This window comes from Mustela nivalis (assembly GCF_964662115.1).
Source record: "Mustela nivalis genome assembly, chromosome: 1".
Taxonomy (NCBI): domain Eukaryota; kingdom Metazoa; phylum Chordata; class Mammalia; order Carnivora; family Mustelidae; genus Mustela; species Mustela nivalis.
In genome coordinates, this window is record NC_139020.1 from 20,551,240 (window position 1) to 20,577,837 (window position 26,598).

General features: G+C 34.5%; 1 pseudogene across 1 annotated transcript in view; it reads left to right on the plus strand.

Annotated features, from left to right (window-relative positions):
- The first annotated feature begins 19,614 nt into the window (after positions 1-19,614).
- The window catches only part of LOC309872069 (small ribosomal subunit protein eS1-like), a 43,311-nt pseudogene continuing 36,327 nt past the window's right edge, over positions 19,615-26,598 (plus strand). Inside the window, exon 1 of the transcript in view lies at positions 19,615-19,780. The product of the transcript in view is annotated as a small ribosomal subunit protein eS1-like (transcript). The remainder of the gene's footprint in view (positions 19,781-26,598) is intronic.

Consider the following 26,598-nt stretch of genomic DNA (forward strand, 5'->3'; position numbering starts at 1 on the left):
AGTTGCAGCACCTAGTGATCATTTTAAGAATAAAAAAAAAAAAAAGAATAATGAATCCAAGAGTATAAGATATTCAATATAACATTATCCTTATTATTGCTTCTATTGGTGAGCAATAACTGTCAGCAAAAATCACTAGTCTTATGGAAATTCTCTTCCTTATATGCAGTGGTCCTACTGTGTATGTGGGGGGGGGGTGGATGGGTGCGCACGCATGCACGCACACACACATAGCGCCCAAGTGCACTTTTTTTGCAACAAAGTTACAAAGGAAGTGAAAAAAAAGGTAAAATAAGATAAAAACAATTACAATGAAGTTCACTAATTCTGCTATTACTTGGTTTTGCAAAGGAAAGTACATATCTAAAGTTGTTCCCAATATTCTCTTCTATTCTCTTCTCTTTATTCACAATTTTCAAGGCCATAACAATTGTGGGCAGCTGTTATTGTCTGAAATGTAAAAGTCTCCCATTTAGTACAGCTAAAGGGAGGGGAAAAAAAAAACTACTCTTTGCAGTTATTTCATAATTTCTTTACAAAAATTGCCAAACTTGCTTTGTCGTGACCTTGCCTCACATTTGTACAGTAAAAGCCATTCATCAAACAGTCCTCACTACTTAATCCATTACCAAGTCTACAAATTTGCCTTAATTACCCACTTCTTTTCTCCTATTATACAAGATAAAACCCTCCATTTGTGTTCTTTCCACCATTTTATGAATGACTTTCATTAATTATTCACCCCTGCTCTTGTACCTTCAACCTTCCTTTCTATGGGGTCAGTCTATCAGCTTTGTAAATGCGCAATGATATACCTCCTTGTAAAGCAAGCTAAAACTGTCCTGACCCAATATCTGGTTCCTGACCATCAGTTTACTCTCCCAGCACAGAAACTGTCTGAAAGAGTGTTGTCCACAATATCTCTACTTCACCCCCTTGCTTCTAACACTCAGTCTATCCCAATCATAATTTGGCATATATCATTGAAAAAAGCTGTTCTCACTAACATTTTCTAACATTCCAAGTTCCTAAGTCTAATGTGTGTTTTTCTCTCCTCATTTCACAACCTTCTACAGAGTTGATTACTCCTACTTTTTTAAAATGCATTTTTCTTTTTTTCCCCCATTCAATTTATTACTACAGACCATGCCTCAGAAATTCCTTCCCTAATGGCTTTATGGGCACCTTTATTTTTCCCCATAAATCTCTTAAGTTTCAGATAAGTATGTTTATTTGTAGTTGTCATTTCCAAGTGAATGCCCATTTTTCCTGGGAGAAGAGTGGTGCTCTTCATGACCGAGTAGTTAATTCTTCTGTAGATGTACATTTGGAGAAAGTCACCACCTGGAATGTATTTGTCTCCACTCTTCACCTGATTAGTTCATACTCATTTTTCAGGTCTCAGCTTTCTGTTCTTCCATTCAAAAGTATAATTTGGTCATTTGCTTTTATTCTAATTTTCTGTGTGTTTCCTTCATGAAATATATCATCAAGAGTGTTCTGTGAGATTTGCTCTTTTCTCTATGTCTGAACCCAGTGAATGCCATGGTATATATTAGAATCTCAATAAGTAAAGTTTTTCTTTCTTTCTTTTTTTTTTTTTTTAGATTTTGTACTTATTTATTTGATCAGAGAGCAGAAACACAGAGAGAAACAGGAAGAACAGGCAGAGCAGGTAGAGGGAGAAGCAGGCTCCCTGCTGAGCAAGGACCCTGATATGGGTCTCTATCCCAGGACCCTGGGATCATAATCTGAGCCAAAGGCAGATATTTAATTGACTGACCCACCCAGGCATCCCACAATAAGTAAAGTTGAAAATAAATATAAATTGTTTAAATAGTTTAAAATATGGTTAATATATTTTACTTCAAACTCAGTTCTGGTGCCCAGATGAAGGAAGAACAGAAGAAAATTTAGCCATACAAGAAAAAGAGAATCAGTGAGGAGAAAATGCCTTACCCTTCTTAATAAGGTATTACAAACTACAAGCTCAAAATCTTTTTCTCCACTATTTCAGTGTTATTTATTTGATATCTAGTAGTTAGTATGATTTTAATATGTTCTTTTGCACATTGTCATATTTAGAATTTCCTCTTTCTCTTTATTATTTTCAGTCTTAACATATTTTAAAATATTTGTCAGGATATATTCTGATTTTAAGATATGAATAAATTTTTGAAATCAAGTTTAATTTACACAAAATTGTCTTTTCCTTGGCTGTAATTCTGATAGAAGAACTAAGTGAATATATCTTATTATTAATTTAAAAAGAATAAACTTTGGCAAAAAAGCAATTATTTGATACATTTTTAAAACATGTAACAAGGGATCCTTGAGTGGATCAATTGGTTTAGTGTCTGCCTCCATCTAAGGTCATGACCCCAGGGTGCTGGGATCCAGTCCCCCATTGAGTTCCTTGCTCAGTTCCTTGCTTGATTCTCCTTCTGTGTGCCACTTCCCCTGCTTGTGCTCTCACTCTCTCACTCTGACAAAGAAATAAATAAAATATTTCGTAAAATGTAACAATAGGCCGTTGTGGTGTGCCTGATTTAAAATATGGGACCATTTTCAGGACAATACATCAGTGGCTATTCTCATAGCATCAATGAAGAAAACGTGTGTGTTAATCATGACTAGCACCAAATATCATCCAAATTGATAGAATCAAATGGTTATGGTTAATAAATAATAAACAAACAATTTCAGTCTATATTTAATATGTAAGTTTGGTAGATGAAGAAATTTTCTTAAAAATATAGAGTGGAGAAGAGAACATTTTACTCTGCTTCCTAAATATTCAGAATAATATAGGGAGAAATTATGACTGTAATTTTCATGATATTACTTTATCATTGTTTGTGACCTATAAAATGTAATCAAGATGAGGAACGCTAGGTCAAGGAGTTAGAAGAATGAGCTACTGAGATTGACTTTGATTCTGACCAATCATAGATTCCAAACCAAATCCCTTAAACATTTGTAATCTTAATAGCCTCATTTGTAAAATAAACCTGATGATGAAACTAATGATTACTGACACAATTGATGGCTAAAATCCCTTATGAGGTGAAAATCATAAACCTACAGATTCACAAGCTAAACAAATGCTAACACAGATAAAACTAATCTAGACTGACAAAAAACAGATACTAAATAAATGTTAAAACAGCCCCAGGCAAGGCATGGTTATGCTTTTGGTTATGACATTGACTACAAATAGAGCAGGAGGGAATTTTCAAGTCTATGGAAATATTCTGAAACCTATAAGAATACTAATCTTTCTTTCTTTCTCTCTCTTTTTTTTTTAAGATTTATTTATTTATTTACTTGACAGACAGCCATCACAAGCAGGCAGAGAGAGAAAGGAGGAAGCAGGCTCCCTGCTGAGCAGAAAGCCCGATGCCGATGCCGGGCTAGATCCCAGGACCCTGAGATCATGACCTGAGCTGAAGGCAGAGGCTTTAACCCACTGAGACACTCAGGCGCCCCAGAATACTAATCTTTCAAGTGAGTATTTTTGTCAAAACTTACTCCCCACTTAATATAGATATTGTATTATATATGTATTATATCCTGATAAAGCAGAAGTTAAAGAGGGCTGTCTATGTGAGTGAATCATTTAAGTAGTAAGTGTACAGGATACCAAGAATTTCCTTAATAGGAATTTTATGTAGTTCAGGCTTGGTAATTTTATATATTTCCTTAAATTCTCAAATTGTACCCATAGTTTACGAATAACTGAACTCAGCTTTTAATCCAGAATTACTACCGATACTGTCATTCTCTCATAAATCTAAATTGTGCAATGGTCAATTTTCAAATGCCAAACAATTGTAATTGACAACTAGTGAGTGTTTTGCCCAGCAAGGAATTTTTCCCTATATTGGCTAGCACTTTTTTTTTTTCAAAATTAACAAATTCCTCTAAACCATAATATTCCTTTATAATCAAATGGAATCAAATGGATGCTTAAAATATTTAGTGTAAGGCCTATGGTGTAGAATTATAAAGAAAACATACATGGGAAAGTTGACAAAATAACATATTGGTTAAGTAAAAACAGCCTTTTAGGAATACTGGATGCCGAATGTGGCTATATGAGTGTGAATTCAATACAACTGCTCTAAGATGTAATTTCTTCAAGACCTACACACCTGAGAGCAAAATCTAAATCTTTCTGAACTCAGTGTGTTTGCTATGATCAGATATAAACCAGCGTGTTTGTGATCTAGTATAAATGAAGGCAAGATCTTAGCTATTACTGGGAAAAGATAAGACAGGTATGATCTTAAATCAGACTTTTGAAGAAAACATTGAGGAACTGTGCATTTAATGATCTGTCTTCAAAGACATAGCATTCTATTGGATATATGTAAAATAGAGTTTAAAAACACAAGGAAAAATGAGTAAACACCACATATAATTGAGTATTGCTACTAGATTTTATAATTAATGATCAACTTGTACAGAAAATAAATTTTATTAAAATCAAAATAGATGTTTTTTGCCTAAGACTGCATCCACAGTTGGCATTCAATCTGACATGATTTGACTTGTACTTTATGTGTACTACTGTTTGAGGTTCAAAGTATAAACTGGATACTGTGTCATGTTCTCTTTAGATCATATATTCTGAGGATCTTTAATTTTCCTTGTGCATTACACTATATTGTGATGACATGTTTATCACAGTGCCTAGGTACAACAGAGATCTCTTCTATAAAAATACAGACATAGATTAACTTGCCAGGGTCACAAAGCAGCTTTGTGACAGAACAAGGATTAAAATTTCCAGAGTTCTTGTCCAGTTACAGCAATCTCATTGTAACATTTTTGTAACTTTGTAGCCCAAATGTATAAGGTAATTTATATTTGAGCTCAGAAGCTCATAATCCGTGTGACCCAAGGTCATTTTAAACCTGACAAGAAAAGACATTTTTCCTTTCTGTGAAGAATGCAACTTATTTTTTATTTAAATTTAATTAGCCAACAGATAGTATATCATTAGTTTTTGATGCAGTGTTCAATGATTCATCAGTTGTGTATAACATCCATTTCCCATCACCACACATGCCCTTCTTAATGCCCATCACCCAGTTCCCCCACTCCCCCAGCACACCTCCCTTTCCACAACCCTGTTTGTTTCCCAGGGTCAAGAATATCTCATGGTTTGTCTCCTTCTCTGATTTCTACCCATTCAGTTTTCCCTCGTGTGCCCTGTGATCTCTGGGCTATTCTTTATATTCCATATATGAGTGAAACTGTATGATAATTGTCTTTCTCTGATTGATTGATTTCATTTAGTATAGTACCCTCCATTTAAAAACCTCAGATGTGATGTGATGTGATGTTTTTAAGTGAGTAAAATCCACTAAAATATCAAATTATGAAGGAAAACTAATTTTAGAAATTTTAATTTAACCTTTATAATGTGCCATATGAAAACTTGACAATTTGCCTAATTATAAGAAAGTGTGAAATGTTTTCTTAGTTTGTTCAGGCTGCTATGACAGAATGCCATGCAATGGGTGGCTTATAAACAATAGAAATGTATTTCTCACATTTGTGGAGTCTAGAGGAAATTTGAGATCAAGGCACCAGCAGATTTAGTGTCTAAAGGGCCTGCTTCCCGATTTATAGATGTTTGTCTTCTTGCTGTGTCTTCCCATGGTGAAAGGAATGACAAAAATCTCTGGGGTCTCTTTTATGAGGGCACTAATCCTTTCTATGAAGGCTCCACCTTCATGACCTTATCAATTCCCAAAACTTCCATCTTCAAATACCATCACAATGCAGATTATGTTGTAATACTCGAAGACATGCAGTTTGGGGAGAAATGAATAGTTAGTGCATAACCTATGAGAAAAGCAATATTTACTTTAAATAAATAAATAGTTTTACATGGTTTAGATTCTAAAAATGTGAAAAGTAAAAGGAACATGCATTTGTAAGCTATTGAGGAATATATTTCACATATAGGAAGTAGCAATTTGGCCTGATAGTGAAAGGATTGTTTTAGAAATGTAGGCTGTATTCCATAGGCAATAGAGATTTCAAATATGCAAGTGGGCTAATTGGATTTTGCCAGCGGTATTAAAAATGAACTAGCAAGGCTAATTTTCAAGGCTGTAGAGGAAGAGTTAGGACATTAGCAATTATCCAAGTGAAGAATACTGAAGAGATATATAGAATGTGCAACATTTGCAATAAAGGCAGTAAGGAGCTTGAAATTAAGTGTGACACTTCAGAGACAGAATAAGATATCACTGTGATTGAGAAAATAAGAATATGGAAGAGGAGGGTGACTGAAAAATGATAACAAGCTTTTTGGCTTGAACACTTTGAAAAATGATGACATGATGAACCATTGAATTGCTTATTGGAAAATGAAAGACATTAAAAAATGAAAGAAAACATTTATTTAGAAAAGAAGGCAATTCATTTAGTTTTTAACAGGTTGAATTATAGTCTAGCAGGATAAATACACTTATTATTGGCAAGCAGTTTCAGACATGCATTTGCATGTTCAGAATTTTTGGGGGTAAAGTAGGAGTCATCCATGTAGAGATTTTAAGCAAATGTAATAGAATAAATTATGTAACAAAAATTGTACATTATAAAAATTGTTTTGAGAGAGGGACATATGTAGAGCAAGCAGAAAACTGAATCATGAAGAAAACTAGATTTAAAAAATATATATATCCTAAATAATTAATGAAGAGAGTTATTATTGACATGTTTGTTTGGATATGGATAGCATATATATATGATGGTTGGCAAAACTTGTAACTTTGCTTTTTTCCAAAAGTGCAGAATATAGCATATTTTTCCTAATAATATCCCCAGTTAGTTGAATACTGAATGCATACTGCAGTAAAGGCAAGAAGTAGTGAAAATTAGGAGAAATAAGTGTTCACTATTTACAGTGATTCCTTCTTTGGGAAAAGCCCTCCATTAGCAAAAAGCTTCTATTTTCTTTCCATCCCTCATTTATCCCTTCCATAGTAAGATGTAGTGCTCAATCTAATTAATACATTTCTTTTCTTTTTTATCATATACTGTACTATTTGCTTCAGGGGTGCAGATCTGTGAATCATCAGTCTTACACAATTCACAGTGCTTACCATAGCACACACTCTCCCCAGTGTCCATCACCCAGCCACCCCATTTCTCCCACCCATCTCCACTCCAATAACCCTCAGTTTGTTTCCTGAGATTTAGAATCTCTTATAGTTTGTCTCCCTCTCTGGTCCCATCTTGTTTCATTTTTCCCTCCCTTCCCCTATGATCTTCTGCCTTGTTTCTCAAATTCCACATGTCAGTGAGATCATGTGATAATTGCCTTTCTCTGATTGATTTCTCTTAGCATAACACCCTCTAGTTACATCCACATCGTTGCACATAACAAGATACCTCTTTTTGATGTCTGCATAATATTCATATATATATATATATATATATATATATATAGTCTCACGTCTTCTTTATCCATTCATCTGTTGATGGACATCTAGGCTCTTTCTATAGTTTGGCTACTGTGGACATTGCTGCTATAAACATCTGGTTGCACGTGCCCCTTTGGATCCCTACATTTGTATCTTAGGGCTTGGTATCCAGTAGTGGAATTGCTGGGTCATAGGGTAGCTCTATTTTCAAGTTTTTAAGGAACCTCCATGCTGTTTTCCAGAGTGGCTGCACCAACTTGCATTCTCACCAAGAGTGTAGGAGGGCTCCCCTTTCTCCACATCCTCACCAACATCTGTCATTTCCTTACTTGTTAATTTTAGCAACCCTGACTGGTGTGTGGTAATACCTCACTGAGGTTTGGATTTGTATTTCCCTGATGCCAAGTGATGTTGAGCACTTTTTCATGTGTCTGTTGGCCCTTTGGATGCTTTGCAGAAATGTCTGTTCATGTCCTCTGCCCATTTCTTGATTAGATTATTAGTGCTTTGGGTGTTGAGTTTAATTAAGTTCTGTATAAAATTTGGATACTAGCCCTTTATCTGATATGTTATTTGAAAATATCTTCTCCCATTCTGTCAGCTGTCTTTTGGTTTTGTCAACTGTTTCCTTTGCTGTGCAAAAGTTTTTGATCTTGATGAAGTCCCAATAGTTCTTTTTTCCCCTTGCTTCCCTTGCCTTTGGTGATATGTCTAGGAAGAACTTGCTTTGACTGAGATTGGCGAGGTTGCTGCCTGTGTTCTCCCCAGGATTTTGATAGATTCCTGTCTCACATTGAAGTCTTTCATCCATTTTGAGTCTATTTTTTTTGTGTGGTGTAAGGAAATGGTCCAGTTTCATTCTTCTGCATGTGGCTGTCCAATTTTCCCAACACTATTTGTTCAAGAGCCAGTCTTTTTGTCCATTGGACATTCTTTCCTGCTTTGTCAAAGATTGATTGACTATAAAGTTGAGGGTCCATTTCTGCACTCTCTATTCTGTTCTTTCGTCTGTTCTTGTGCCAGTACCATACTTCCTTGATGATTGCAGCTTTGTCACAGATCTTGAAGCCCAGAATTGTGATGCTGCCATCTTTGCTTTTCTTTTTCAACATTCTTCTGGCTATTCAGTGTCTTTTCTGGTTCCATACAAATTTTAGGATTATTTGTTCCATTTCTGTGAAACAAGTTGATTGTATTTTCATAGGGATTGCATTAAATGTCTAGATAGCTCTAGACATTGCTCATGGATATTTTCACAATATTGTTCTTCCAATCTATGAGCATGAAATATTTTTCCGTTTCTTTGTGTCTTCCTCAATTACTTTCATGAGTATTCTATGGTTTTCTGAATACAGATTATTTGCCTCTTTGGTTAGATTTGTTCCTAGGTATCATATGGTTTTGGGTGCAATTGCAAATGGGATTGACTCCTTAATTTCTCTTTCTTCTGTCTTATTGTTTGTGTATAGAAATGTAACTGATTTATGTGCATTGATTTTATATTGTGAAACTTTACAGAATTCCTGTATGAGTTCTAGAAGTTTTGGGGTGGAGTCTTTTGGATTTTCCACATAAGGTATCATATAATCTGCGAAGAGTGAGAGTTTGACTTCTTCTTTGCCAATTCAGATGCCTTTATTTATTTTTGTTGTCTGATTGCTGAGACTAGGACTTCTAGTATAATGTTGAATAACAGTGGTGATAGTGGATATCCCTGTGTTCCTGACCTTAGAGGAAAAGCTCTCAGTATTTCCCCATTGAGAATGATATTTGCAGTGTTTTTTTTATAGATGGCTTTGATGATATAGAGGTATGTACCCTCTATTCCTACACTTTGCAGAGTTTTGATCAGGAAAGGATGCTGTACTTTGTCAAATGCTTTTTCAGCATCTATTCAGAGTATCATATGGTTCTTGTTCTTTCTTTATTAATGTATTGTATCACATTGGTTTGCAGATGCTGAACCAACCTTGCAGCCCTGGAATAAATCCCACTTGGTGGTGGTGAATAATCCTTTTAATGTACTGTTGGATCCTAGTATTTTGGTGAGAATTTTTGCATCCATGTTCATCAGGGATATTGGTCTACAATTCTTATTTTTGATAGGATCTTTTTCTGGTTTCGGGGTCCAGGTAATGCTGGCCTCATAAAATTGGTTTGGAAGTTTTCCTTCCATTTCTATTTTTTGGAGAAGTTTCAGAAGTTAAGGTACTAATTCTTTAAATGTTTGATAAAATTTCCCTGGGAAGCAATCTGGCTCTGAGCTCTTGTTTGTTGGGAGAATTTTGAATACTTCTTCATTTTCTTTGGTGGTTATGGGTCTGTTCATGTTTTCTATTTCTTCCTGGTTCAGTTTTGGTAGTTTATTCATATCTAGGAATGCATCAGTTTCGTCCAATTTGTCTAATTTGCAGGAGAAAAGTTGCTCATAATATGTTCTTATAATTGTTTGCATTTCTTTGGTATTAGTTTTGATCTCTCCTCTTTCCCCTATGATTTTATTTATTTGGGTCCTTTCTCTTTTCTTTTTGATAAGTCTGGCCAGGGTTTTTATCAATCATTAATTCTTTCAAAGTACTGGCTCCTAGTTTCATTGATCTGCCCTACTGTTCTTTTGGTTTTTATTTTGTTGATTTCTGCTCTGATCTTTACTGTTTCTCTTCTCCTGCTGGGTTTAGACTTTCTTTGTTGCTCTTTCTCCAATTCCTTTAGCTGTAGGGTTAGGTTGTATACTTGAGATCTTTCATGTTTCTTGAGAAAGTCTTGTATTGCTCTGTACTTTCCTCTCAGGACTGTCTTTGCTACATCTCAAAGATTTTGAACAGTTATGTTTACATTTTCATTTGTTTCCATAATTTTTTTCAATTCTTCTTTAATTTCCTGGTTGACATTCATTCTTTAGTAGGATGCTTTTAGCCTCCATGTATTTGGGTTCTTTCCAAATTTCCTCTTGTGATTGAGTTCTAGTTTCAAAGCACTGTGGTTTAGAAAGTATGCAGGGAATGATCCCAATCTTTCGGTACCAGTTGAAGGCTGATTTGTGACCTAGGATGTGATCTATTCTGGAGAATGTTCCATGTGCACTAGAGAAGAATGTGTATTCTGTTGCTTTGGGATGGAATGTTCTGAATATATCTGTAGTACTCATCTGGTCCAGTGTGTTATTTAAAACCTTTATTTCCTTGTGGACTTTTGCTTGGATGATTTCTCCATTTCAGCAAGAAGGAAGTTAAAGTCCCCTACTATTATTGCATTACTATCAATGTGTTTCTTTGACTTTGTTTTTGATTGGCTTATATAGTTGGCTGGTCCCATGTTAGGAGCTTAAGTATTTAAAATTGTTAGATCTTGTTGTTGGATAGACCCTTTAAGTATAATATAGTGTCCTTCATCCTGTCTTTGGTTTAAAATCTAATTTGTCTGATATAAGAATTGCCACCCCAGCTTTCTTTTAATGTTGATTAGCAGGGTAAGTAGATTTTGACCCCCTCACTTTAAATCTAGAGGTTTCTAAAATCTGGAGGTGTCTGGAGACTGAAAAGAGTCTCTTGTTGACAGCATATGGATAGGACATTTTTTTTTAACTAATCTGATACACTGTGTCTTTTGATTGTGGCATTTAGCCCATTTACATTCACAGTAACTATTGAAAGATATAAATTTAGTGTCATTGTATTGCCTGTAAGGTGACACTTATTGTATATTGCTCTGTTCTCTTTCTGGTCTAGGTTACTTTTAGGCTCACTCTTTACTTAGAGGACCCTTTCAATATTTCTTGTGGGGCTGGTTTGGTGATCACAAATTCTTTTAGTTTTTATTCATCCTGGAAGCTTTTTTATCTCCCCTTCTATTTTCAATGACAGCCTAGCTGGGTATACTATTCTTAGCTATATATTTTTCTTATTTAGTTCTCTGAATATATCATGTCAGACCTGACCTGGCAGGTCTCTGTGGATTGGTCTGGTGCCAATATAATGTTTCTACCATTGTAGGTTACAAACTTCTTGCTCCAAGCTATTTCAGGATTTTCTCTTTGTCTCTGAGTTTTGTGAGTTTTACCATTAGCTGCCAGGGTATTGACCAAATTTAATTGATTTTGAGGGGGGGTTCTCTGGGCCTCCTGGATTGTGATGGCTGTTTACTTCCCCAAATTAGGGAAATTCTCAACTATAATTATCTCCAACATACCTTCTGCCCCTCTCTCTTTCTTCTTCTTCTGGGATCCCAATTATTCTAATATTGGTTCACCTTATGGTATCACTTATCTCTCAAATTCTCCCCTTATGATCCAGTAGTTATCTATCTCTCTTTTCTCAGCTTCTTTATTCTCTATCATTTGGTCTTCTATATCACTAATTCTCTTCTGCCTCACTTATTCTAGCAGCTAGAGCCTTCATTTTTTATTGCATCTCATTAAAAGCCTTTTGACTTTGAGTTGGTTAGATTTTATTTCTCCAGAAAAGGATTCTTTAGGATCTTATATGCTTTTTTCAAACCCAACTAGTATCTTTTTTTTTAAAGATTGTATTTATTTATTTAACAGAAAGAGATCACAAGTAGGCAGAGAGGCAGGCAGAGAGAGAGAGGAGGAAGAAGGCTCCCTGCTGAGCAGAGAGCCTGATGTGGGGCTTGATCCCAGGACCCTGGGATCATGACCCAAGCCGAAGGCAGAGGCTTTAATCCACTGAGCCACCTAGGCGCCCCTCAACTAGTATCTTTTTAATTATCATTTTGTACTCTAGTTGTGACATCTTACTATTGTCCATATGGACTAGGCTCCTGGCAGCTGGCACTATCATTTGCTTTTTTTTTTTTTTTTTTTGAGGTGAGTTTTTTCTGTCTTGTCATTTTTTTCTAGAGAAGGAGAGATGAATGAAAGGACAAAATGCTAAAAGTGTAACAACAATCCCAGAGAAATATACACTAATCAGAAGAGACCTGAAACCAGTAGGAAAAGAAAAAAAAAAGAAAAGAAAAGAATATAATCAGACTGCTGAATAGAACAGAGCCACACACTAGATTTTGGGTGTATTTTGGTGTGTTAGAAGAAACTGCTTCCCCAAATTTTAGGGAAAGAAAAACATAAATATACCAAAATAAGGGTAACTATGATGAAAGGATGGAATATGACTCTAAAAATGAAAATTAAAAAAAGATTTTCAAAAAAGAATTGATAAGAAGTTGGTTTAAAAAAGAAAGAAGAGGGGTACCTGGGTGGCTCAGTGGGTTAAGCCTCTGCCTTTGGCTCAGGTCATGATCCCAGGGTCCTGGGATTGAGCCCCACATCAGGCTCTCTGCTCTGCGGGGAGCCTGCTTCCTCCTCTCTCTCTCTGCCTGCCTCTCTGCTTACTTGTGATCTCTGTCTGCCAAATAAATAAATGAAATCTTAAAAAAAAAAAGAAAGAAGAAAAATTAAGAGAGGGAGAGAGAGAGAGAGTGTGTGTGGTCAGATGGGAGAATAGAACAAAGCTATACACTGTTATAAGAAACTGTATCTCAAAATTTTAAAGAAAGAAAGAAGGAAAGGTACATACCTTTCTATTCATATCTATTTTATATATATATATAAAATAGATAGATATAGGTAGATATATATATATATATAAAATAGATAGAAATAGGTAGATATATATATATAAAATAGATAGATATAGGTAGATACAGATATAGATGTAGATGATATAGATAAATACAATGAAGGGATAGAATATGACTGTAAAGATGAAAATTAAAAAAATATATTTTAAAAAATGAATTGATAAGATGTTGGTTGAAAAAGGAAAGAAGAATGGATATTCTTAGTGATCTTCTTGGGAAGGGGCCTATTGCAGTGATTCTCAAATGTCTTTGCCTGAGGAAGAATTGTACCACCCTTGCCAGGGTCCAGACTAAGCAATCTGCTTTGGTTTGCTCTCTGTAACTTTTGTTTCCTGAAGGCTTTCCATACAGCTTTAGAGGATGAGAATGAAATTGGTGGCCTCCTAATCTCTGGCCCTGGAAGATAAGAGACCCCAAGGCCCCACTCCCCTCATGTAAAGCAGTCCATCACTCCTGTTTCCCTGGTCTCTGGCCGCATTCTGTTCTCACTCGGCCTGTGAGATAGCATTTCTATCTCTGGCATAGGCCCTGTTTGGAGTTTCTAAATTCAGCAGATTCCTGCAGTGTGCTACCATGCCACCCCTCCCAAGGGAGAAAGAACAGTGTCCCCGTATCTGTCACTTTCTTGGTCTCTGCTTAAAGAGTAGTGGCCTGACTGTCCCCAGGATCATGGTTTATGGTAACCACAAGCTGAGAGCCAACTCCTTGGTTCAGTCTTTGCAACCAGCTTCCCTACTTCAAAACCTGGGAGCTCTGTCACACTCAGGAATCCCCAGTCTTTCTGTGACCCCGAGGGTCACAGAGGGTCACTGGGACCACAGTGTTCCAGTGAAGGTTCCTCCCCCTGCTTAGCCACTGGAGCGACATCTCTCAGCAGAGCCGACTTCTAAAAGTTCTGATTTTGTGCTCCCTGGCTCTATCACTTCCTCATAGCTGGCTGATGGAGGCTCTCTGCCCCTGTGGTCTATGTTCCTAAATTTCACCTTGGATTCACTTCTCTGCATGCCCCACCTTCCAGAAAGTGGGTGCTTTTCTGTTCATAGAGTTGCCGCTATTTTTTTCTTAACTGCCTGTTGAGTTCATATGTGTTCAGAATGGTTTGATAATTTTCCTTTGCTATCCTCTCTCCATCTCAACCCCACTCACATGCATGTGGGGTCTTTCTTGATCTCAATCTCTCTCTAAAAGAAAGAAGGAAGGAAGGAAGGGAGGAAAGAAGGAGAACATTGGTAACTGATGCTTGGGAAAAATCAAGAGTTCCATGGAAAATAAATGTAATTAAAATAGTATTCCTTATTTATCATATAATAATATTTAAATAGTCATGACAGGTCTCTAATTGAAATATAATTTTATCACAGATGATAGCAACATATTAAAAGAACTTTGAGGGAAAATTGAGGGTGAATGAATGGAAATGTAAGTATAAATAGTCAATATATTTCATAGAAAATTAATAGATAGTAATAGTAAGTAAAATAAAAAATACATTGAAAGCATGCTACAAAGAAAGTAGAGGGAAATACAACTAAAATGTTGAAAAGTGGGCTCAACAGAGTAGTAAGTGTGTAAAGAAATTATGTGCAGGAGATAGCAAATTTTTGTTTTAATTCTAGGGTTTGCAGATCATATTATTTTATATCATGTGCAATTATCATTTTGATAAAGGAATTTTTAGAGAACCCAACCTTTTCAGTTAATAGATTACATGTAGTTTTCAACATTCTGAGTTATTTGAATGAAGAATATCCCAACCAGCTGCAATTGGTACAAAAAATAGTAAAATAAAGATAATTAGCTACAAATAAATGAAAGAGACAGCTACATATAAATTCTGAGAGTAAGGTACATTCATGATAAATTTTCTTCTTTGTCAAGGGAAGAAATATTTGAGCCAGAGGAGGAGAAATGTTAAAAGTAGAGAAGAGAAGCAAAGTAGTTTCTTGAATAATTGCTATGAAACCTAGACTACACCTGAAAGTGAATATATGTAATCAAATTTTTTATAGGCCAAAGATGACCATTAATGTGAAAAGTTGTGCTTGAGTGATATTAACTTCATAGATCAGGCTGAAGATCAAGGGAAGGAAGAGGGAATGAGGACAGGCATTGTTTAGTGCCAGTGAGAAGAAGAAGGATGTTTTATGTACCTACTGTAGAATGGAAGATAATTTCTGCCACAGAACAAAGAACATTTATCTGGATATATTTAATAATCAGTAGATTTCAGAAAGTAAAATCAGTTCATCTTAAAATAGAACTTTCTTAGCAGTAAAGATCTTTCAGTGCCAAAAATCACTTATTCATTCAATCTTGGTCCGAGATCAGATGCTCTAATATTATAGGCTTTTAAGATAAACCAGTGGTTGTAGTGGGAAAATAATTTGGAAGCTCAAGTAAACTAGAACACTTATTTATTTTTTTAATTTAATTTCTGCATGTTTATGCTCCTCCCTCGGCCCTCTCTCAAACATGGCAGCCCAGGGTACTATGTATAGAGCACAATAATACCCAGTCTTCTTGAATGATAGGTCCCTTGTCACCACTACTATGTTATATTGGCCAAAGCAGCACTGATTCAATGTGGTGGAGGGTTAGACTTCACCTCTTGGTAGGCAGTATGGCACTTTTAGAAAGAAGAGAAGAATTTATAGAGGATCATCTTTTTAGATAAATCAATGTTGCCTTGTTGAACTTCTTTTTTTTTTTTTTTTAAGAGCTGTTTTAAATTACTAATAATATTACAAATAATTGATTTAAAATTCATATTTTCTAATGAACTTTGAAAATTTCATGAGTGGTGATTAAGAATAGTCTGCAAACTATAATATGGTTCAAATTATAGAAATTTTTTATAAAATAATTTTAAAAAGGACATACAGAGAGAGATATTTGAACAGGGACATTACAAGTAGAAAAATGGCCAAAACTAAAGTGAGACTATTTTTGATCAGTTCCTAAAATAGAAAGTGAGAAAATAACCCAAAGGTGAAAATGTAAATAAATGTGTAAAAACTGGCTGCCTGGGGAAGAAAACTAGCATCTTGATTTGTAGAATTCACATATTTCTATGTGTATGTATCATAGTCCACCCATGACAGACTTCAAGCTAGTAACTAATTTATGAAATTTTGCAAAAATTGAGTTATGAGATTTCACAAGGTGTCATGAGCTAGCACTAGCATATAGCTATAGTGACACCCACAGTCGGTATTAAGCTTGTGGTATAAATGGTTGACCTGTAATAAAATAACTTCTATTAATATCTATAAGCATATAAATATGTTTCATCTTTCAGTACATTATATTTCAATACATATAGTCATCAAAAAAAAAATATCTACACCTTTCATGAGTACCTAGGAGAATATTCTAAGAAATTTTATATGGAGTGCTATGGATTGTGTACAATACAATAAAAATAATGCTCATCTGACCAGTAAGTTTACACTTAACATAGGCAGTTTTAAACATTTGCAATAATTCACATGGATCAATTTGTTTTAAATATTAAGAGAAATTTGTTAAGTTGTTAGTTATTCAGAAATGTGTTAAGTTGTTAGTTATTCAATATGTTATTGCATTGCTTTGTGGAACATTCTTTCATGTAACTGAAAAAAATGCAAAATCCATGGAAAGCATTGACTAATTAATTGAAATTCAAATATATGCAATCATATGTATTTGAGTGACATAATATTTAATTGGTGAGAAAAGGCTAAATGCCAAGTCCTGCAGTTTTCCAGAGTACAGAAATTACTTTGATTAATCCAAAGTACTACTTTTGAAGACCTTACAACAAGGGGAAAATTTCATTAACCCCTAGTGGCTAATATACAATTAATATCTATTATATCATTTAAAGTATTTTTTTCCCTAAACACCTATAACATAAATATTTATGTTAAGGAGCTGTATGTCCACCTTGAATACAACACAATTAACACTGGCAAAATAATATATGTTCATATATCTCTCCATGTAATACCTTTCAAACATTTGGTAACTTCTTCAAATTGCCTTTTGAATTTTAGTGGTACCTCTTTCAATTGACAAACTATGCCCTTTTTAATCCAGATATTTTTAATCATATGTGTCCCTGATGTTCGGGTTATCCAGAGCAATTCTAATTTTTTTTAATATAATTTTTTATTTTTTTTAATTTTTATTTATTTATTTATTTATTTATTTATTTATGAATATTGAATATTTTTCTTTTTTTTAATTAATTTTTTTATTTTTTATAAACATATATTTTTATCCCCAGGGGTACAGGTCTGTGAATCACCAGGTTTACACACTTCACAGCACTCACCAAAGCACATACCCTCCCCAATGTCCATAATCCCACCCCCTTCTCCCAAACCCCCTCCCCCAAGCAACCCTCAGTTTGTTTTGTGAGATTAAGAGTCACTTATGGTTTGTCTCCCTCCCAATCCCATCTTGTTTCATTTATTCTTCTCCTACCCCCTTAACCCCCCATATTGCATCTCCACTTCCTCATATCAGATTGGATTTCATCAAGATCAAAAGCTTTTGCACAGCAAAGGAAACAGTTAACAAAATCAAAAGACAACTGACAGAATGGGAGAAGATATTTGCAAACGACATATCAGATAAAGGACTAGTGTCCAGAATCTATAAAGAACATAGCAAACTCAACACCCAAAGAACAAATAATCCAATCAAGAAATGGGCAGAGGACATGAACAGACATTTCTGCAATTCTAATTTTTTTAAAGGTTATATTTATTTGACACAGTGAAAGAGAGTACAAGCAGGGGGGAGCTGCAGGGAGAGGGAGAAGCAGACTCCAGCTGAGCAGAGAGAGCCCAATGCGGGGGCCGGGGGGGGGGTTCATCCCAGGACTCTGGGATCATGACCTGAACTGAAAACAGATACTTAACCGACTGAGGCACCCAAGCATCCCCAGAGAAATTCTTTCTTCTTCTCCATTTTCTTCATCTATCTATCTATCTATCTATCTATCTATATTTTTTTTTAAGTGGCAGTTTGTTGGGGAGAACATCTTAAGCAGGCTTCATGTCCATCACAGAGCCTCATGTCCAGCACAGAGGGCTCAATTGTACAACCCTGAATGACCTGAGCTGAAATCAAGAGTCAGATGTTTAACCAATGGAGATACCCAGGCATCCCTATCCAGAGCAATTCTTAGATAAAACTGAAGAGTAATGTCTTTATCCCAGGCTGAGGAAATGGACATAAATAAAATGTGATAAAGTTTTGTTATAACTAAGGTAAAATAGTGTACTAAAAATTTTGTATTTGGTTGTTACAATAGGGCAAATTTGCATAAAACTACAATGGAATTGCTTGTGCAATTAAAAATTGTCAGAGACATTATTTCTTATTTACTCATTTCAAACTGAAAAGCCTGTATAAAAGGAATCACACTTGGTTCCCTCTTCTCTGTTATAATAAGCCTTTTGGAAAAATTAAGAAGTTCCCAGTTCTAATAAATGTTTTCAATGTGTGTGTGAATGTAAATCTTATAGTCTGCTTGTGTGTCCCAGGATATGAAAACAAAGTTACCATGTACAAGGAATAAGAAAGAGAAGTCATTTATGCATATAGTTATCATTCATTGACAGGTATAATGATATTGCTCTTTGTTCTTTCATCCTTCAAACCACTCTTTTATGAACATCCATTGATATAATACCCAGTAGAATTGCAGTAGTTTTCAAAAAATAGATGCCATTTTATTGGAAAAAGGATCATTGCATTTAGAGCCTTTGAAAGCTAAGCCTGCCTTAAGTATAGCTATTAACATACCTAGGGCAGAGCCTACAGATTATTAAATGTATGATTATGAAAGAAAGAGTCTTTTCGTAGATCAAGTATGAATATTGCGTTGCAATAAAAATGTAAATCAAGTACAAGGGAGAATTCAACATAGACTTATTTTAGACTTAATATTTCCATTCAGTGAACCAAGATTCTATTAATGAACTGTTTTGCTGACTATATCTCTGAGACAGTAAACAAAAACAGTTTAAAATATTCATGCTTCCACTAAATAATCCACCCACTCACCAACCTTTCATAAATATTATTAATGAATATTTATTTAGACCCAATAATTGCAAAAATATGTCATGAAGCCAGGGGATCACACAGATAAAAAATGCCAATTTTGAGAGATGGCAGGTAGTTATACAATGGGATTTTTTAATATAAGGATCCTACATCAGTGGGTTTGCAATCTAATAATAGTTCTTGACAAATTCAAAAATTGAATTCATTAGATAGTTCTGAGGCACTCCAAAAGACATTCTATATTTTATTAATATAATAGTTGTTTTCCTAGGAATATATTTGATATCAACTTAAAGAGCCAGCCTCCTTCAACTCATAGCATAAACCTTTGCTAATTCAGTGGTATAAGTGTGATTAGACTGCACATAAAATAAATCCCCCTATTAGCTTTAAAAAGTGAGCTTTATGATTTCACAGAATAAAAGTTCAGAGAGGCAGCTGCTGATATTTGTTTCAAGACTCTGTAATACTAAGGCAAACAATTTTGTAATTCTGTCAGCTTTTTCGCTTCATGGTTCTTGTCTTATTGTGGCACCATGGCTCTCAAATATTCAAGCATTATGTTCAAGTTCCAGGTGTGAGGGGTTTTATTCTGGTACAGAAACTTCTACTGCAGAAACTCTTAATTGACATTCCTGAGTTGCCAGCAGGCCTGAGAAGTACATTTTCTCCCCAAGGTAAGTGAGAAGAAAGTGACTAAGAATAGATAATAAATAAAGCAACCAACAGACTCAGCCATGTCAGGCATTCATGTGTGTACAGTCACCTCCAGCTTAATGCCAGTAACATGTTGGTTGAAACTGGACGTATTATGGAGAAGCAATTTCACAATTTTTATAAATTCATTGTAATTCATGAACTATTTACTCATCCTCCTCCACTGTGTGTGGATAGATTGATACCTAGATAGGCATTTACTATGTACTATGTACTATTTACTATTTTTAGTATCATGTTAGGATACAAAATGCTGGAAATATTGTGCACTCATATTTGCACACTATTCAGTAACATAATCTCACTTAGTACCAGTAATAACCCATATACACATCCCCTTTGTAGAAGATTAGCCCTTTAAAATGATTCTGATGTTCTCCCAATTGCATTAGAGTTTGTTTTCTCTCTTATTTTTTTAAGATTTCATTTATGTATTTGAGACAGAGAGAGAGAGAGAATAGGTGGTGGGGAGGGGCATAGGGAGAGAGAGAGAAGCAGAATCTCTGCTGAGCAGGAAGCTCCACGTGGGGCCCATGCAGGGCTCAATCCCAGGACCTGGAGATCATGACCTGAGCTAAAGGCCCACGCCTAACGAACTAAGCCACCCAGGTGCCCCATATTATTTTCTCTTATACATCATTTGATTAAAATGTTTAAAACTAAAAAGTTTAATATGTGAATATTTCTGCAATAAAAATTTAGCAAAAACTAAAGTTTTCAGCAACATATATAGATCTTATCTATATCCATATCTATACTTACCGTATAATTTATATGTAGTGTATATACTTAGATGTATCTGATATGTATTTATAAATAAAGAATTCTACTAAGAAAACATTCATCTGTGAGAGTTTGCTAGTATTCTTTAAAATATATTTATAAAAATATCTAATTGAGGGCACCTGGGTGGCTCAGTGGGTTAAGCTGCTGCCTTCGGCTCAGGTCATGATATCAGGGTCCTGGGATCGAGTCCCGCATCGGGCTCTCTGCTCAGCAGGGAGCCTGCTTCCTCCTCTCTCTCTCTCTGCCTGCCTCTCTGCCTACTTGTGATCTCTCTCTGTCAAATAAATAAATAAAATCTTTTAAAAAAAATCTAATTGATAAACCAATACAAACAATATAGCCTCAATTGTTATAAAATAATTATAAATAATTACTAATAATTATGTTAACTGGCTTGAATTACTAAAATTGAATAAGACATTAGCATAAAATTCCCAAAATACATAAAACTCAGAACATTTTTAAAATTAAAATATCCCAAGGAAGTAGAATATAGGAAATTATACTCATCTTAACACCCTACATCTTTCAGCTAGTTAGTGTGTTATGGTTGTAGATGGTTTTCAGCATTTGGACTCATGTAGACCCTGAAATCAGTCTGGAGTCTTCTGGAAAGGAAGACTCAAAGAAAGAGCAAAGACATACTTTAAAGAACAGGTGTATTAAGCATTCAAGTAAAAATGATGTTTGCCACAATAAGAATAGCAGTAACCCTGATATTTATCAAAACTTATTACTTATGACACTGAGTCAAATTGAAATATTTATCAACATAGCAAAATAAATTTACCTAAATTTTTGTATCCATTATTTAAAATTCAGTGAAATAGAAATTAAATGACATTTATGTTAAGATATAGTGCTCTTAAGAAAAATAAATGATAATAATTTTCAACATTTCCTACACTTCTATAGAATCAAACTTTAATTTTACTCCTATACTAGGCAGAAATACAATTTTCTTTGACATGAGACTTTTTCTTGTTATGATGATATTCCAAAATGAGATTTCTTTGCATAAACAAATTTTAATTCCTCAGAAGACTAACTGTGACATTATTGGCAAGTGGAAGATAGACATATGACCCACATAAATATAATCAGACACATTTTATCACATTTTCTCTTCCTTAAAATTAATTGGTGTCATGTTTATTCTATTTTTATGAAATATTTATAATAATTCTATAAAATATGTCTTAAATTGGGATATATAATATTAAATGAAAATGTAGGTGAGAAACCATTAAAGGGAAAGCTTCAGAAATCCACAAAATGCAAAAATATTCACTTGGTGAATGAACTACTAAAACTCTATTTTTGTTCCAACACAACAAGAAGATAGAAGCTCTGGGAACCAGGAACTGAGGATATATTTATTAATATGTGTGAAGCCTCATCATTTGAAAAAAACAGATTTTCCATTTATATATATATTTTTTTCTCATATCTTCTTTATCCATTCATCAGTCTTTCTACAATTTAGCTACTGTTGATAGTGCTGGTATAAACATTGGGGATCATGGGCCCCTTTGAATCATATTTTTGTAGGCTTTGGATAAATACCTAGTAGAGCAGTATTACTCAGTCATCAAGAGGAATGAAATATTGCCATTTGCAATGATGTAGATGAAGTTAGAGTGTATTATGCTAAGAAAAATAAGTTAAAGACAAATACTATGTGATCTCACTCATATGTGGAATTTAAGGGAAAAAAAAAAGTGAGTTGGGGGAAATTGGAGAGGGAGACAAACCATGAGAGACTGTGGACTCTTACAAACAAACGGGATTTTGGAGGGGAGGGGAGTAGGAGGTTGGGTGAGTCTGGTGGTGGGTATTATGGAGGGCATCTATTGCATGGAGCACTGGGTGTGATGCATAAACAATAAATTCTGGAATACTGAAAAGAAATTAAAGGAAAAGAAAAAAGGGAAAAAAATGAACATGGGGGAAAGAAAGAGATGGAAACAAGCCATAAGAGACTCTCAACTATAGAGAACAAACTGAGGATTGCTGGAGAGGAGGTGTGTGGGGAGATGGGCTAAATGGGTGATGGTTATTAAGGAGAGCACTTGTGATTAGCATTGGGTGTTGTATGAAAGTGATGGTTCACTAAATTGTACACTTGAAACCAATATTACACTATATGTTAACTAACTGGAATTTAAATAAGAACAGAACAAAACAAATAAACAAGTAAATAAGTAAACATTTATAATAGAAAGAAGATAGATTTAAAATAATGACAAATGTTAAGAGAGCAGATGACCTCCTAAAACACTGGTAAAATCTACTACACTTTAAGGACTGTATTAGGATGGAGCATCTGATATAAAAATTCTGGGAACTTCTCTTTTGGATAATATTCAGAGACCTTGATTCTCATCAACATTGTTTTTTTTTATTATTATTTTATTTATTTATTTGAGAGAGAGACAGTGAAAGAGAGCATGAGCGAGGATAAGGTCAGAGGGAGAAGCAGACTCCCCATGGAGGTGGGAGCCCGATGCGGGACTTGATCACGGGACTCCGGGATCATGACCTGAGTCGAAGGCAGTCATCCCACCAACTGAGCAATCCAGGTGTCCCTCATCAACATTTTTTAAAAATTGTCTTTGATTTGGGTCACTTCTCTATTTTTAAGCACTGCACTTTCTATCAGTTCATCATGAAGTAAGTATCAACATTTGGAGCTGGGCAGTTGACATTAAGTATATCCTTGATGAGAAACGGGGTAAATATTTCTGACATTTTTATCTTTGGCATATTTTTTTCCTAAGATAATTTTCCAGCTCAAGGAATATTGACTTTTCTAAGGTTCATTTTTGACATTTTATTCTCTGATTAAAAATCAATGCATATCAATTTTAGAAACTTTGGGAAATTTCAGAAAACTAATATTACCTGTAAATTCAGCAAACACTAATCTCATGATTATCTGTGGTATTTTAATACTTCTGGTTGATTAAGCAATCTCTTACAATACAAAATTTAAAAAATATAAATTTTACTCTTTTTTGACTAAACAAATAAGCCACAAGAAATTTTGCAAGAGAAACATTACATTAAAGATGAAAGTTGTTTCTGTTTCCATACCAAAATGAATAGAAAAGTCAAGTGTCCAGATTCCTAAAGAAGGTAGAAATTTCCAAAGCAAGAGGAGAGAAAACAGAAAGAGAAATAAGACAGAAAGTATAATTGATGAACAAAAGTGAAAGATTTAGGCGGGTAGAGAAATGTGAAGCTTCCTGTAACTATGGCATGTGAACAATGGGAACAGTAAGTTTTTTGAATAAGTCAGTGCATCTAGTTTATTTGAAAATCGTTTACAATTTTTGAAAAATACAAACATTAACTTTCCAATGTGCTCTGTGCCTCATTAAATTAGATACTTTTGTCTCTCAATTGCATGGGGACACAAGACTGGAAAGACGGTAGTAGCGATTTTAATGAGGGTTATTTTTAGTGGAGAGATTAGTGTTCTTTATTTTTAAACATTTCTAATTTCCAAATCTCTAAGTTATCTGTTGAGTTTTTAAAGTTTGCTTAAAAATATAAACATATTTGGAAATTCATAAATTCCGTGGGGAGTTTTATACCATAAAGGCACATTTGTAATAATCATGATTGTACAGAGGAGGCCTTTGATTTAAAAAAGATACATGCATGCCTAACATGCATACTTCCCATCAGATTCTACAAAACTCCTCTAAGTCTGATCTTAAATATACTTATGGAATGAAAGAATTTGGCAAGCTTGTGATTTTGTGCATATCATTTTTTTTCTTTCTCTCTCACTGTTTCCGTCTCTCTCATCTATATCTACTTTTATATCTATATCTATCTATATTTATGTAGTGAAAAAGTGGTGCACATTATTTCAAACAGGTTGGGTCTCATTTACCATTATCTCTGTGATACTTAAAGGACATTACACATTAAAAGTAAACAAAGTAATTTTTGCTATGCTGAAAGCTTTTAGAGAAAATAAAGCATGAAAACAATGAATTCTTTCTGATGCAGTAATTCTTAATTTTTAATAAGAAACTACACAGCAAATAAGCATCTATTTCTGGGCATAATTAGCATTAATCTGACTGTTAAGCAGTGTGACAAATTTTACTTTAATTGACATTGATAGTGGAGTTTTATTGGAAGTTCTGGCAAGCTCATTCCAAATAACCTTCAGTATAAAGGAGAGGTTCTGGAAATATGATGAGAATTTATTATAGTCTTCAACATTTACTCAGAGAGATATACTGAACAATGAAACAAAAAGAAATAAGACCATCCATCACCTCCCCACAAAAGGACCTAAGCTCCTATGTCCATTAATACTGTTATGTTCTGTCACCAGTCAATGAGAAGACATTAGAGAAAAATTCTTGCAAAAGTGTTAAATTATAAATATGTCCATAGCAAAGCCACTTCTTGGGTTCTGGTTGAACTTAGTTCAATACTATTCTATGTTTTACTGAAGAAATTCAACTTAAGTATTAATGATTATTGCTGTCTGGTCATTTAACTGTATTCTACTGTAAGATGAAAAAGGAATTAATGACCTATTTTTACACACTTAATGAAGTGGAGATTCTTTGACTCTTAATTTTGAGAATCTGAAATAACAATTCCAAGTGTCTTCCCATATCATGTTGAAGGAAGAAGAGATTGTTTGAAACGAGTGATATCTGTGACATAATGAAAAGCACATTTCCCAGGAAATACTGTATTCTCATGGCATTATCAGTGCTTTTTATAAATGTTTGCATGAATAAACACTGCCTTATACAAATCAAACTTTGTCCTTTTAGCCTTATGGAAAGCCACAGAACATATCAAAAACACCCAAATCTAATAGAAGCATAATTAAAATCAGAAAATGTCCCTATCTTTTTGATATCTTAGCCAGTACCCAGAGTAATAGCTGCAGGAACTACTCATTCATCCAGTTCCTAAATCAGGTGGATGGCTACCCATGACAATCCAGAATTTTAATTGGTATTGTTTATACTGATAAGTAATATCCAATGTATCCCTGAGCTGTGTAGTTTCAGAAACACTTACAGGTTTAGACAAAGGCTGAACAATAACAGAACTATCAGAAGATCTAGATTCAGGATGAAAATTTACTGGCGACGCAACCACTAGATTTGATGTTGGGTTGGTGTAGTGTTTTCTTGTAGGCTTGAATGCAGCAGTAATACCTGCATTTAAAATTATACAATACATTAAATATATTTTCATATAACTAATGATGTCATACTTCACTTTAAAAGTAAAAAAGTAAAGTAATACTGTACCTCGAAAAAAAAACCAAACACCCAAATCTCTGGACTGTTTTCTACCATATTCTTTAAAGTTATAGTAGAGTGAGTCTGAATTCTAAGTACAGACTGTTGAATAATTAAAACAAAAAAAAAAAGTTTTGGTTCCATATGACAAGATTCTAATTTTCTCCTCTGGAAATGGAAGGAGGCAGCGTCCAGTCCATGTTCTTGAACCCCCTTTAACACAGCTAATTCTCTATTTTAAGGTTTATCACTTGCAAAATCCTCTTTTATCAAAATCTGTATTACTTTTTTCTCTTTGCGTTGCAAACAATGTACACGTAACTCAAACTGCAAAGCAAATTAGATAAATCTTTAATAAATTTACATTTGTAAATGCAAGAAAAAATGCCATGTATCTGCCCCTTTGCCTCACCCCCCAGAGCCATGGAATATAAGTAGGCCTCTTTCTCATCATTGGTCTCTTAATGTTAACTCTGCCATCCCTTGCCTCACTTTACCTTGTATTCCACTACTATCCAATGCTGATGTGTGAACAAAGCTAGTACTGGATTTTGTGCATATCATATTCTTATGTAGCACTATCAGAGAAAAGGGGATTTTATTTTTGGTAGATTCAGGGGAGAGACTAATGAAGATTCTGATTTTCTAACAGTTCCCATAAAGGATTTATTTGTCCAAATTTTGGAACCGAAGAAACTAGC